Source organism: Notechis scutatus, chromosome 4 (genome assembly GCF_049901735.1).
Source record: "Notechis scutatus isolate UNSWTSFEM ecotype Mainland chromosome 4, rNotScu1.2, whole genome shotgun sequence".
NCBI classification, from domain to species: Eukaryota; Metazoa; Chordata; class Lepidosauria; order Squamata; family Elapidae; genus Notechis; species Notechis scutatus.
The window spans coordinates 85,286,732-85,299,389 of NC_142012.1; the positions used below are offsets into that span (position 1 = coordinate 85,286,732).

General features: G+C 35.2%; 1 long non-coding RNA gene across 1 annotated transcript; it reads right to left on the bottom strand.

Annotated features, from left to right (window-relative positions):
* Positions 1–1,101: 1,101 nt before the first annotated feature.
* On the bottom strand, positions 1,102–10,170 carry LOC148130812 (uncharacterized). The gene is made up of 3 exons (XR_015749628.1): positions 10,076–10,170; positions 6,390–6,527; positions 1,102–1,700 (listed from the first exon to the last, which is right to left on the bottom strand). It is a non-coding gene; the product is annotated as an uncharacterized LOC148130812 (long non-coding RNA).
* Positions 10,171–12,658: the final 2,488 nt, after the last annotated feature.

A 12,658-nucleotide genomic window follows, 5' to 3' on the forward strand; every position in this document is an offset into this window, starting at 1 on the left:
CCAAAGGGGAGTACTCAGAATTGGAAATATTCCAATGGATGATTAAAAGCTTTCCTTAATTTGGACTTATAATAGTTTCTCATGTCCAGCTTTAAAAAGATTTTCCCTTTGGCAAGGTGCGTTAACATGTCCATGAGGAATAAACATTTTCCATGCAAACAACATTAAGGCTGTGATAGTCAACACATATATGAATCTTTAATAGCCTCCTCTAGTTCACATAAGGATTCCATTTTAACAACCACGCTAGACCCAGAACTAGTGGCTGCTCCATACCTGGTACCACAATGAAGCTCAGGATATCTATGTGGGGGCCCATCTTCAACTCTATAGATTCAGTGATGAAAGTTGCAGAGCCTCCACCCCTCCTCTGCTACTGACTTGTCTGGCAAAACACTATGGGCATTTTAAGTTCTCAAAGCCACAGGCCCAACTTTTTAACTATTGCAGGTTTGACCAAGCACCTGGTGCAAACCAAGTCCAAGAGGGCCACCAAGCTTCCCTTATGCCCTGAGGAATGTACTATCAGTTCTATGGATGGTCACTAGGATTACAGGGCAATTTACCAAGTGGTCATCATCTGTGTCCATGTCACTTCCCAGTGGTCTTGCATCAGAGTGATCAGAATGGTCTTGTGGATGAGAGGACTGTTAAGCAATTTATTTTAACATTGTGTGTTATTTGATTACATGAATGTCATGCTGTGCTAAATTACTATATAGTACAGTGTTTTTGTACAGTGTTTTTCAAACTTGCAATTTTAGAATGCTAGCTAGAGAATTCTGGGAGCTAAAATCTGAATTTTCTTCAGTCCAGAATTATGAGATGAGGAATTTCTGTAGGAATAAACCAACCATATTTCCAAAGTACATGGGACATTGTCTAGGAATATTAAGCAAGAAAATTCATATATTTGAAAGAAAGATAAGAAGACATTAAATAAAGAATAAAAAACACTTAAATGGTTATTTACAGGGGCAATATTTTACAGGGCCAATTTTATGCATCAGAAATGAAGACTAAAAAAGACTAATTCAGATTGAATTTTCCACAGAAACAACTATTTATTTCTGAATTTATAATCTGTTTAAAAAGCCAGTGCAAATACAATTATATCAGAGTTTGTAGCAATTCAGCCAGCACACAAACAAATAATTCAGCAGGATTCATTATATAGAAGAAACTTCTTTATATACAATAACATAAAACATGATGCATGTATACAATCCCCATGTAGCTCTTGCAAAGTGATAGAAAGAAGAAGTAGCAAGTACAAGAACTCTCAAGCAAAGAGACAAACAAACTCTTATATACACAGAACAGTTAAGCTAAGCCATACCCAGCTCCAAGCTGTCTCAGTCACCAAACAATCCCTATTGGCTGACTTGTTGCCATGCCTATTCCAGTTAATGAATCCTTATACACTGACAAATTATTTAATTTTTAATTAACTCTGTTTTTAGTAAACGTCCTCATTGCACTTGAAGTGTAGTGGGGAGGGGAGCACTGTGGCTGAGGGAGAATGGGAGCCCTGAAAAGTAAATCATAATCCAAGTAAAGATTCTCACAAACTGAACTCAACTCCTGGTGACAGCATGGCCATTGTCTTCATCCAGAATGTTTATTTAACTCTATGGTGGCCTAACAATCTGTAGGTTTGATGGTCTATCCAGGTCTGAACCTCCTTGGACTTTTGCGATCTGTCAAGATTGAGGATGCACATTGATTCAGCTGATATCATGTTACAATCAGGAATACAATCCACCATTATGCAGTGAATCAGCATATACAGACAATGACAGCCTAATCAGTTGTTTTTTTCAGGCATAGAAAAATGGTGGCCCTTATCCATAAGTTGATGATAATGATATTAACACTTAGATGGATATACAGTACCAATGTCTTAAACAACTAGGTACAAAACAAATTTCTCAACTAACTGGGTGGTTAGATTGGATTACCGAAAAGGCATCTCCCAACTCTATGATTCAGTGGTTCTATAATTGTATGTCAAGGTACAACTGTGTAACAACAACTGTGAATATTGCTGTAGTAATGAAAATAAATACTTCTCAAATACACTGCTATACATAAGTACACAAATGATATAAATGTAAGCAAAAGATGTAAGTCATATGCATTCTGATTTCGCAGACATCCCTTCCCCCCAATAGTCCATTAAATTGAGGTTTGCATTATGATTATCAGAAAAATATTACTGTAGACTTCCTATGCCTGACAAGATTATTGGTGGATGTTTTCTACAGATTTTGTTTACTTTTGCTCTTGATTGCAGCCTTACACATACTAAAGCAAAGAAATTGAAGTAAGAGGTTGCTGAACTGGTTGTGGTATTTTCACTAGGGTAAAATACCTTGCATTGCTTTTCAAAATACAGTGATTTGCATTTATATATTTGTGACAAATCTCAAGTTATGGAATGGTACAACAGTGCCCCCCTAAGTCCAGTAAACTGACCCCATGCTGAAAGACCTGAATTCAGTTTTTCACCCAAAGTCTGTCTCGTAATCCCATTTATGCATAAACTAAGATACAACTAGTAAAAATCAGACTGTGCCTTTTCCTCAAGGTGCATTAGCAAAGGTAGGCCAAGGACATCATATAAGAAGAACAGTTCTGGGATGAGCAAAATGCCAGATTCACTAAAGAAGCTGGCTATCTCAACCTATAAAACTGAGAATAAGTGTTTAGGATAAGTTAAATGCTTGGAAGCAAGAAAGAAGGCCTGTCTGAGAACATCCAAATGACAGACACCTGAGTCATTCTCTGCTAAAATCCAAAGTCTTGTCCAAAGTGGTAATTAAGCAACTGGTATAGAGGTTTGTGTGCATATGATCTTTACCTTCCTTCTGTTTGCCTTTCCCTAATAAGTATTTTTATCCATTCAAAATTTCATTTTGCTTGGTTTTATAGGGAAATTTCTCACAGAATTACTCCTGTCTTTCTTTTTGAGGGTAGATAGCTGAAACTAATGGAGCTACAATTTCAGAGGACGTTCAAGGAAGTAGATTATCTGGATTCTGTTCAGTCAGTGTTTGGCCTGGGTATAGCACTGATTGATTACACTTGTGAAGGACCTTGGAATACTCATCTCTAATGATCTAAGTGCTAGAGCCCACTGTAACTACAAAGCCAAAAAGGCATTAAGAGTTGTTAACCTAATCCTACGTAGCTTATTCTCTGGTAATATCACACTACTAACTAGAGCATACAAAACATTTGCTAGACCAATACTCGAATGCAGCTCATCAGTCTGGAACCCGCATTACATATCTGATATTAACACAGTTGAGAAAGTCCAGAAATATTTCACAAGAAGAGTTCTCCACTCCTCTACTCATTGCAGAATACCTTATGCCACCAGACTTGAAATTCTAGATCTAGACAACCTAGAACTATGCCGCCTTCGGTCCGATCTAAGTATAGTACATAAAATTATATATTGCAATGTCCTACCTGTCAATTAATACTTCAGCTTCAACCATAACAATACAAGAGCGAACAATAGATACAAACTCAAGGTAAACCGCACCAAACTTGATTGCAGGAAATACGACTTAAGCAACAGAGTGGTCAATGTCTGGAATATTCTGCCTGACTCTATGGTTTCTTCCCCAAACCCCAAAAACTTTAACCTTGGACCGTCTACTATTGACCTCACCCCTTTCCTAAGAGGTCTGTAGGGGGTGTGCATAAGCGCACCAACGTACCTACCGTCCCTGTCCTATTGTTTCTTTTCATTTTTCTTATATGTATCCATTTCATGTATTCATAACTATGTTTATATTTATACATTTTATCTTATAATTACTTGACAAAATAAATAAATAAAAATAAATAAATAAAATGAATGATCTCTGTGGTACCAGGATGTGTGATGCAATACTTCTAGCTCTACTTGTTCTCTATCTGAACTGCTGCGAGTACCTGAATGTCACTTTTCACATTCTTCCCAGTTGGTTCTTGGTTCTCAAGAGTATCATTAGTTTATTTCTTAATTCCCCACATAAATATGTGACCAGTGTCTCCTGAGTTCACATTTAATTATCCTCACTGTTAGGAAGTTTTCCTCAATTCCAAGTTGCTTTTTTCCTTGGTAGTTTCCATCCATTGTTTCTTGTCCTGCCTTCTGGTGCTTTGGAAAATAAATTAATCTCCTCCTTTTTATGCCAGCCTCTCAAATACTGGAATATTGCTATCATATTGCCTCTAGTCCTTTTCTCCACACTAGCCAAACCCAAATCCTGCAACCATTCTTCATATATTTTAGTCTCCAGGCTTTTAATCATCATAATTGCTCTTCTTTGCACTTTTTCCAACATTTTAACATCTTTTTTATAATGTGGTGACCAAAACTGGATGCAGTATTCCAGGTGTGATCTCACTAAAGATTTATAAAGTGGTACTAATACTTCATGTGATTTTGATTCTATGCCTCTGTTTATACAACCAAGGGTTCTATTAGCTGCCGTACACTGCTGGCTCATATTTAAGTGATTGCCCACTAGGATTCCCTGTCACAGTTACTGTTTTGGATACTCCACATCTGTTTGGAGTGCCATACTTTGGATTCCTCAACTGAGCAGGAATTTAGACTTAATGGTCCAAATGACCCCTCAGAAACATTCAGTGAATCTATGAATCCTGACTCAGTGGATTAAAAAATAATAATCATATTGCCCCATCTACTCTGGATTCATGCTTTGGGTTGAACTTGTATATAGCCATAACAGTGGAAACTGGAATACTCACCATTACTTCTGCCAGACTTTTCTTGCATTGTGTTGGCAAGATCACTGACAAATTCTTATCAGTCACATCTCAAACCAACTAGGCAAAATTACCCTTAATCTCGCAGGAATATTATAGAGCATTTTAAAGAAAACCATTACTTGGAATTTGATAAGGCTATAAACACTGTCCTCTATTATTAAATGGAGCTTCAGCCTATCTTGCTTGCTTGTTATGGGCATGTGGATGTTTATTTATTCCTTTCTCTTGTGACAGATCCCTTCTGTGGGTTTCCTGGTGAAAAAAAATCATAGCAGATTTGCTATGAATCCATCTGATTTTTTTAGGATTCCTGTTCAGTCAAGGTACCTCAATCTGCTTTGGAAAGGAGGGAGAAAGATATGGATGGATGGACAGATGGATGGACAAATGCATTGGATTCTTAATCCAAAGCCCAGTAATACTTAGCCAATCATCATGAAAACCTCAAAAATGTAAGGAATTATGCAGTTTTACACTAAAAAGAATTTTTGAAAAAGGTTTTGAAAGGAATTTATCTGAAAAAAGAGAGGAGGGACACAAGAAAAACATAGAGAGAATTTCAAATAGATCAGTAGAATCATTTCAGCTAACCTAAAGACAAGCTTAATTAATACTCAGATTGATATCTCCGGGGAATACCAGAGCTGTAAATTAGATTGAGAAGTTAGGAAAACAAGGAAGAAGGTAATGGAAATTCATTTCCATTTTGTGCCAAGAAAACAACATGAATATGTCTGTGTAATCACCAGGAATCAATCTTAACTCTTAGGAGACCTTACTTAGTTTAATCCAACTTGCTTCAGAATCCTGAGTTTATGACCAAATGCAAGTCATTGATCTGATACAGCACCCTGCATTTCTAAATGAACGTTATTAAAAAGATTCTTAATTTCTGGCATCAAAGTTTTACCAATTTTTCAAAACTGAGACCATACTCCCATCTATCCTTCAGCTAAAGGACATATGATGTTCAGTTTTTTAAAAAAACCACATTTCTGAAGTCATTTTTTAATTTAAAATCACTTTCTCAATTATGCATCCTTATATGATAAAGGAGTGGCCAGAATTATTGGTAGAAAGCAGATCATCTCTTCTCTACTAACAGATGGATGGAAATTTTATCCAGCCTGCAAATTCACCAAGCAACAATTACATAGAGGCAGTGCTGTTAACTAGAACCATGTTTGCAATAATGGTCAACTTCCCAATTCAGTTTAGATTTTTTTAAAAATAAGCCCATATCCCTTCAAATTCTTCCAAAGGTCATTTGGGAAGTTATCATGTCTCTGCTTTATCTTATCTGAAACTGCTGAGATTTAGGAACTGGACATAAAGTTCTCACATCAGAGTTTACTAAGAAAATAAGAAAGTGTTTAAAAATATGTGGCATTACATTCTTATAAGGTTAGCTATGATATGTGTGCAAGAGAGTGAGAGAGAAGTACACTAAGTAGGCTAAGGACAACATTGTTGAATTGCACTATACTCTACCCTCAGAACCAGTACAATTAGTCATATATTCATTTTGATTCCATTGGGAATGCAACAGGAACTGAATCTTAGGATTTCCTATGTGTGAGCTGCTGAAAAATTACCTGATCTGCAAAAACATAATGTTTTCTTTTTTTCTTCTTCTTTTTTTCTTTCTACGCCTCTTCTCCTTTGAGTTCCAGGGCTCCACTAAATACAATATCCACAGTTAGAGGAATAATAGCATGGTCCTATTGCACATGCTGAAAAGAAGAAAATGAGAACATTTTTTGCCACAGTAGCACTAAGGTGAGTTCTTCGTTGGGAAAGGGAATAAAAAAGGAACTATTGAGAAGAAAACAGCTCAGATGTTGGTATCAAAATCACATCTCACAATTGCAAATGTTGATGGCTTTACTCCATAGCTAATTTATTTAGAATTGTGAGAAATCTCTATTTCATTAGGCTGTAAAAGCCTCAATGTCAAAAATGTATCCTTTTTTGGTATCATATTATTACTCCCTTGTTTCTCTGGATAAGAAGTTAAGCAAGTGGAGAAAATAGGAGGAGATATCACCTGGGAGTTTTCAAACCAATTAAGAAAAGTTGGAATTAGGCAAGTAGTGCCCATTCTAACATCTGGTTTCTTTTTCAACCAGATGGCAATTGGTTCTTTCCCACTATATCCCAGGCCTGCTGTGGCTGTTAATCAATGCCAGGTCCCTTCATAATATAAACTATGATTTGATCATGGATAAGAAAGATAATCTGATAAATATTATCTATACCAATAATGGGAAGTTTTGTGCTGTAAGGTTTACTCAGTTGTACTACCTGATGCAAGATTATCTTAGAGTTAGGGAAACTAATGCATAAACTATAGGAATTATATGTAATTCTTTAGACTTCTAGACTTGATTATGTGCTAGTCTAAACTGGTCAAGTAAAATTATGATTTTGTTCATATACAGAAGAACTGAATTGCCCAACAGTCTCTTTCCTTAAACCTAGTACAGCTAAGATGCTAGTCCTGGATATATGGAATTGCATGCCAAGGCATAACAATTCAACCCACCATAAATAACAGTATAGACTTTTGATCATATTTAGACTACTAAGCAGGAAAACATTACTTTAAAAAGTGAGGATTCATTTTGGTCCCTTTATCATAATCCAATCATATTGAGTCTATCTCACATCAGGTCTACTTTGTCCAATGCCTTTCTGAAGTCCAGGTATACTATGTCGACAGAATTTTGATGGTCTGCTAATTTAGTTACTATATCAAAGAAAAATATAAGGTTTGATATATTTTTAACATGTTGGCTTCTAGTAATCACCTTATTCATTTCTAGCTGCTCACTAATCCTCTGCTTGATTATCTTTTCTGGGATTTTCCCTGGTACTGATGTCAAATTGATTGACTTATAATTTCCTGAATACATTTTTAATTATTTAATTTAATTTAATGAATTAAATTAAATTAATGAATTAAATATATGAAATAATTCAGCTTCCACTGGATGAAAAACACTGGAGGTACAGTATATGACATCTGTAACACTGACTTTATTTACGAGCACACAATTTAGCCCAATGGCCAAAGATCCTCATATTCATAATTGGTAGACAGGATATTGGGGTCATCAGGGCTTCAGGAAAAGAGAAATCTCTTTCTCACCTCCCCTCCTCATTCTCAAGCTTGCTTTTGTAACTATACATGGAGAGCAAGCATATTCCCCTCTTTGTTAGGTTTGCACTGTGTTACACATCCACCTCCAGCCAGTATAAGTCAAAGATAGAAAAATAGTCATATTGAGCATTTATGCTTATACTGTAAACCGAATTACTTTAAAAAATCATAGCAATTGCTCAAAAGTTACATAGGGAATCTATGAAATTTTAGCATTTTAGCATTTCATTCTGGCCCATTTTCCATTCATGGAAAGCATGAAGCATTTCCATAGAAGCAAGAATGCAATAAGATAATTTTCTGTCTCTATTGCTATGCTTGCTAAAAGCTTTTGTTTAAAAGTTTCCCATTGTTGATGTTTTCTTTTTTCCTAGATAACCACCAAGGTACTTTCTGAATATCTTTAATGGACCATTAACTAGCTCTCTCCAAGCTACAGTTGGGATGGAAAAGAAATGCTGAGTCCTATGAAAACATCACAATCAGATAGATAGAACACCTTTGGGAAGGAAAATTAATACAGTAGAGAGGAGATGCAAGACTCCTTCCTCTTCTTCCTCTCTTTTGCAAAACACACAAATACATACACAAACATGCACACAGAGAGGCAGTTCTATATATCAGAAAAAGAGAGATAAATTTTTTTTAATTGAATGCATACAAATAGAAGAAAATATGCAAGATAGCACTTGGATTTAAAGCATGGGCACCAAAGCCTACCTGTCCACAAAAGAACATCATAGCTACATGGCATAACAGTCTTGATGCTTAGAATATATTATACCAAGAATCAAGCAGGGAAAGGAGATGTCAGCTGTGCCTTCATTTACAATCCAAGAAAGGAAACCTTAGACTCCATTAAAATAGAGAAAAGTACTTTTACTTGATTTGAAGTGATAGCAACAAAAGGAAAGCAAGATCTGAGGCAAATAGGTGCAGAAATTACATATTGAAAGTTATCCCAAGTTCCCTCTCCCAGGAGTTCAAACTGGTCATCCAATCTGAGGTGTGTATAATGCCATGTGGGGTACATCTTCAAGTGGTTTCTCACACATCTGGTATGCCAAGACAGTTGACCTTGGCTTAGAAGAGATAAGTGTATGCAGTTGCGCAGTAAGAAGGAAAGTGTCCCCTCCATTTTAGTTCACACATCTTGCATTCCAGCATCCTTCCTTCCCCTCAAACACCAAATTACCCCTCCCCCCATTTCCATGGCAGCCGACAAGAGTCAAGCAGCAAAAGATGTCAGGAAAACTTCTTGGAGGCTGACAGGAGGCATTGATGTAATTTCAGTGCCATTTTTCCACAAAAAAATCCTATAATGTGATTCTGATTCAGATATAAGGAAACCCTATACATTACATTCCATGTATATATTACAGAAACAGCATGAGGTCACACAGTATATGTGGAAGATATGCAAAGCATATTTGAAAGCTAAATTCATAGTACAACTAACACAGCTGTATTAAAGTGAATCCTGGGCATCCTGAATCCTGTGGCAATCTTCACTTCTGAATGGAGTATTAAACTTTTCCTCATAAACTTTTTCTGTTTCTATTCCCAGAAAAAGAACCAAAATATACTTCATTGACAAGAACTCTCTATGAAATGTCTAAATGGTAGTCAGTATTCCAGAAAAAAATATTAATCAGAATTGGTCCTATGTTAACAACCACACGTTGAAAGCATTCTCATTCATTCATTCTTTCTTTCATTCATTCCACTTTTAAGGTTGCCCACTCCTTAAACAACTCTATACATATTTCTAAAAATTTCCCTGCAAACATGAAAGTAGAAGATAATAGGACAATGCAAATCAAATCAAAGTTATGAATTGAAATAATAAGATCAAATATTTGATCCAAATTGACAGGAAAACAATAAATCCTTCTTTTGTTATTTTTGTCCTCTACTCTCTCCAGAGTCACTTGCTTTGCTAGAATCATCTGTCCGCATAGTATACTTGGACTTTAGTAAGGCATTTGACAAAGTAGACCACAGCCTATTTCTTGATAAGATAGAACAATGTGGGATAGACACCATCACCAGCAGATGAATTCACAATTCACTGACCAAATGCTCCCAGCATGTATTCCTCAATGGAACTATATTTACATGGAAGGAAATATACAGTGAAGTACTCAAGGTTCTGTCGTGGATCCAGTTCTCTTCAACATCTTCATAAGTGATCTAGAAGAAGATATAGAAGAAGAATTCCTCACTTTGGAAGATAGACTTGATTAGAAGAACTTAAGAGACCTGAATACTGAGCTATATCCAATAAAATGCAATTCAGTGGTGAGAAAAGTAAGATCCTGCACTTAGACAGGAAAAACCAAATGCACAGGTACAATGGAATAGAATAGAATTCTTTTTTAAAAAATAAATTTTATTAATGAAACAACAGAAAGAAAAACATTTAAAAACAATGAACGTGGTGCATACATCCCAACACACCTACTTGTCTTACATCCTCAAATAATACATATAACAAAAAGTGCAAATTTACATATATACATAAATATTAATCATCATTAATACATTTACTCCTTTCTTTTTTAAACCATTGGTAAAACTTCTCCCAGATTTTGTAATAATCAGATTCAGTCCTATCTTTTAACTCTTGAGTTACTTATCCATTTCAGCGCACGTCCAAATTTTTCTAATTATTTCCATCTCATCTGGCATATCATTACCTTTCCATCTTTGGGCAAGGGCTAATCTCGCAGCGGTGGTGTCATGGACTATTAAATATATTATCTCTTTATTATATTTTCCCACATTGATTCCCAATAGAAAAATTTCAGGTCTAAATTCTATTTTAATTTTACACATCTCTTCTAACCAATTTCTAATTTTCAGCCAGTATGTCTAGACTTTTTCACATTTCCACCATACGTGGTAGTATATTCCAATTTCTTTATTGAATTTCCAGCATTTAGGGGATAGTTTTGGGTACATTCTTGCCAATTTTGATGATGGGATATGCCATTGATAAAACATTTTGTGTAAGTTTTCTTTATATGATGCCGCCAAAGTTATTTTTCTATTTCTGTCCCATAAAATTTGCCAATCATCCAAATTTATACCATATCCAAAGTCTTTCATCCAGGCCAACATCGTTTCTTTCACCTTTTCCTCTTCCAATTTACATTCTACTAATACTTTGTAAGTTTTTTCAATCAGTTTCTCATCCGTTCCTAATAATATTTTATCTAATTCTGTTTTTCGTCTACTAATACCCCATTCTTTCATATCTTTACTATACCTCGACTATAATTGTAGGTAGGCCCACCATTCTATCTCAAATCCCAAATCTTTCAACTCCTGTCTTGTTTTTTAATCTCCCCTCTCGCTAATATGTCCTCATATGTGATGACCTGCCCTCGTCATAATAAGTGTGGGTACATTAATGCTTCTAATGTAGATAGCCAAGTTGATATTTCAACGGAAATTTGTTGTTTAGTTTTATTCCATACATTTAGTAGGATCTGCCTAATTTTATGCCTTTGAAAATAACTATGAATTTGTCTTGCCACAAAAAGGCATGCCACCCTGCCTGTAGATTGTATCCTTCTAATGTTAATATTCTTTTATTTTTAACACTTATCCAATCTTTAACCCAGGTCAGAATAGCCGCTCTATAATATACTTCCCAATCAGGCAGACCAAAACCTCCTCTTTCAGTAGCGTCCTGCAACAATTTCAGTTTGATTCTGGGCTTTTTTCTCTGCCATATAAATTGTTATACTAGCTTAAAACAAATTTATCTAATTGTACTGGAGCATTTTGGAATAAAATTTTGGTAATATGTTCATTTTTATGGACTCAATTCTCCCCATAAAGGAAAGTCTTAAGTTGTTCCATTTCCTGGGGTCTTCCGTTATTTTTTTAATTAGTGGGGTATAATTATTCCCTTTGAGGGTTATACATTTTGCCAAAATTACAATTCCCAAATATTTAACTTTATTTATCATCTGGATGTCCATTATCCTTGTTAAATTTTCCTTTTGTGCATTTGTCATATTTTTTGTAAGTATTTTAGTTTATTCCTTATTAATTTTTAGCCCCACTACTTCTCCAAATTCCTCTAATTGCTCTATTAGTTTTAGTCCTGAATTTTGCAGATCTTCTAAAATAAAAACCAAATTGTCTGCGAAGGCTTGTAATTTATATTCTTCTTTCTTTATTTTTAGTCTTTTTATTTCCGGTTCTTTCCTAATTATTCTTGTTAATACCTCTAATGTCAAAATAAATAATAATGGTGATAAAGGACATCCCTGTCTTGTTCCTTTTTGTATCTCAAATTTATTTGTTGTATAATCGTTTATCAATATCCTGGCTTCTTGTTTGTGATATATTGCTGATACTACATTTAGGAATTTTGGCCCAAAATCCATATACTTGATTTGTTGGAGAACGAAACTCCATTTTACATTGTCAAAGGCCTTTTTAGCGTCCAAGACCTGTTCTCCACTACAGTCTTCATAATACTCTATGATACCTAGAATCGTCCTGATATTATTCCTAAGATGCCTATGTGGAAGGAAGCCATTTTGATCTGTGTGTATAAATTTGTTTAATATTTTTTTAGTCTTTCAGCTATTATAGTTAGGAAAATTTTATAGTCCACATTTAACAGAGATATTGGCCTGTAGTTTCCTATCTTTGTTTGGTCATTTTTTTTATTTTGGAATG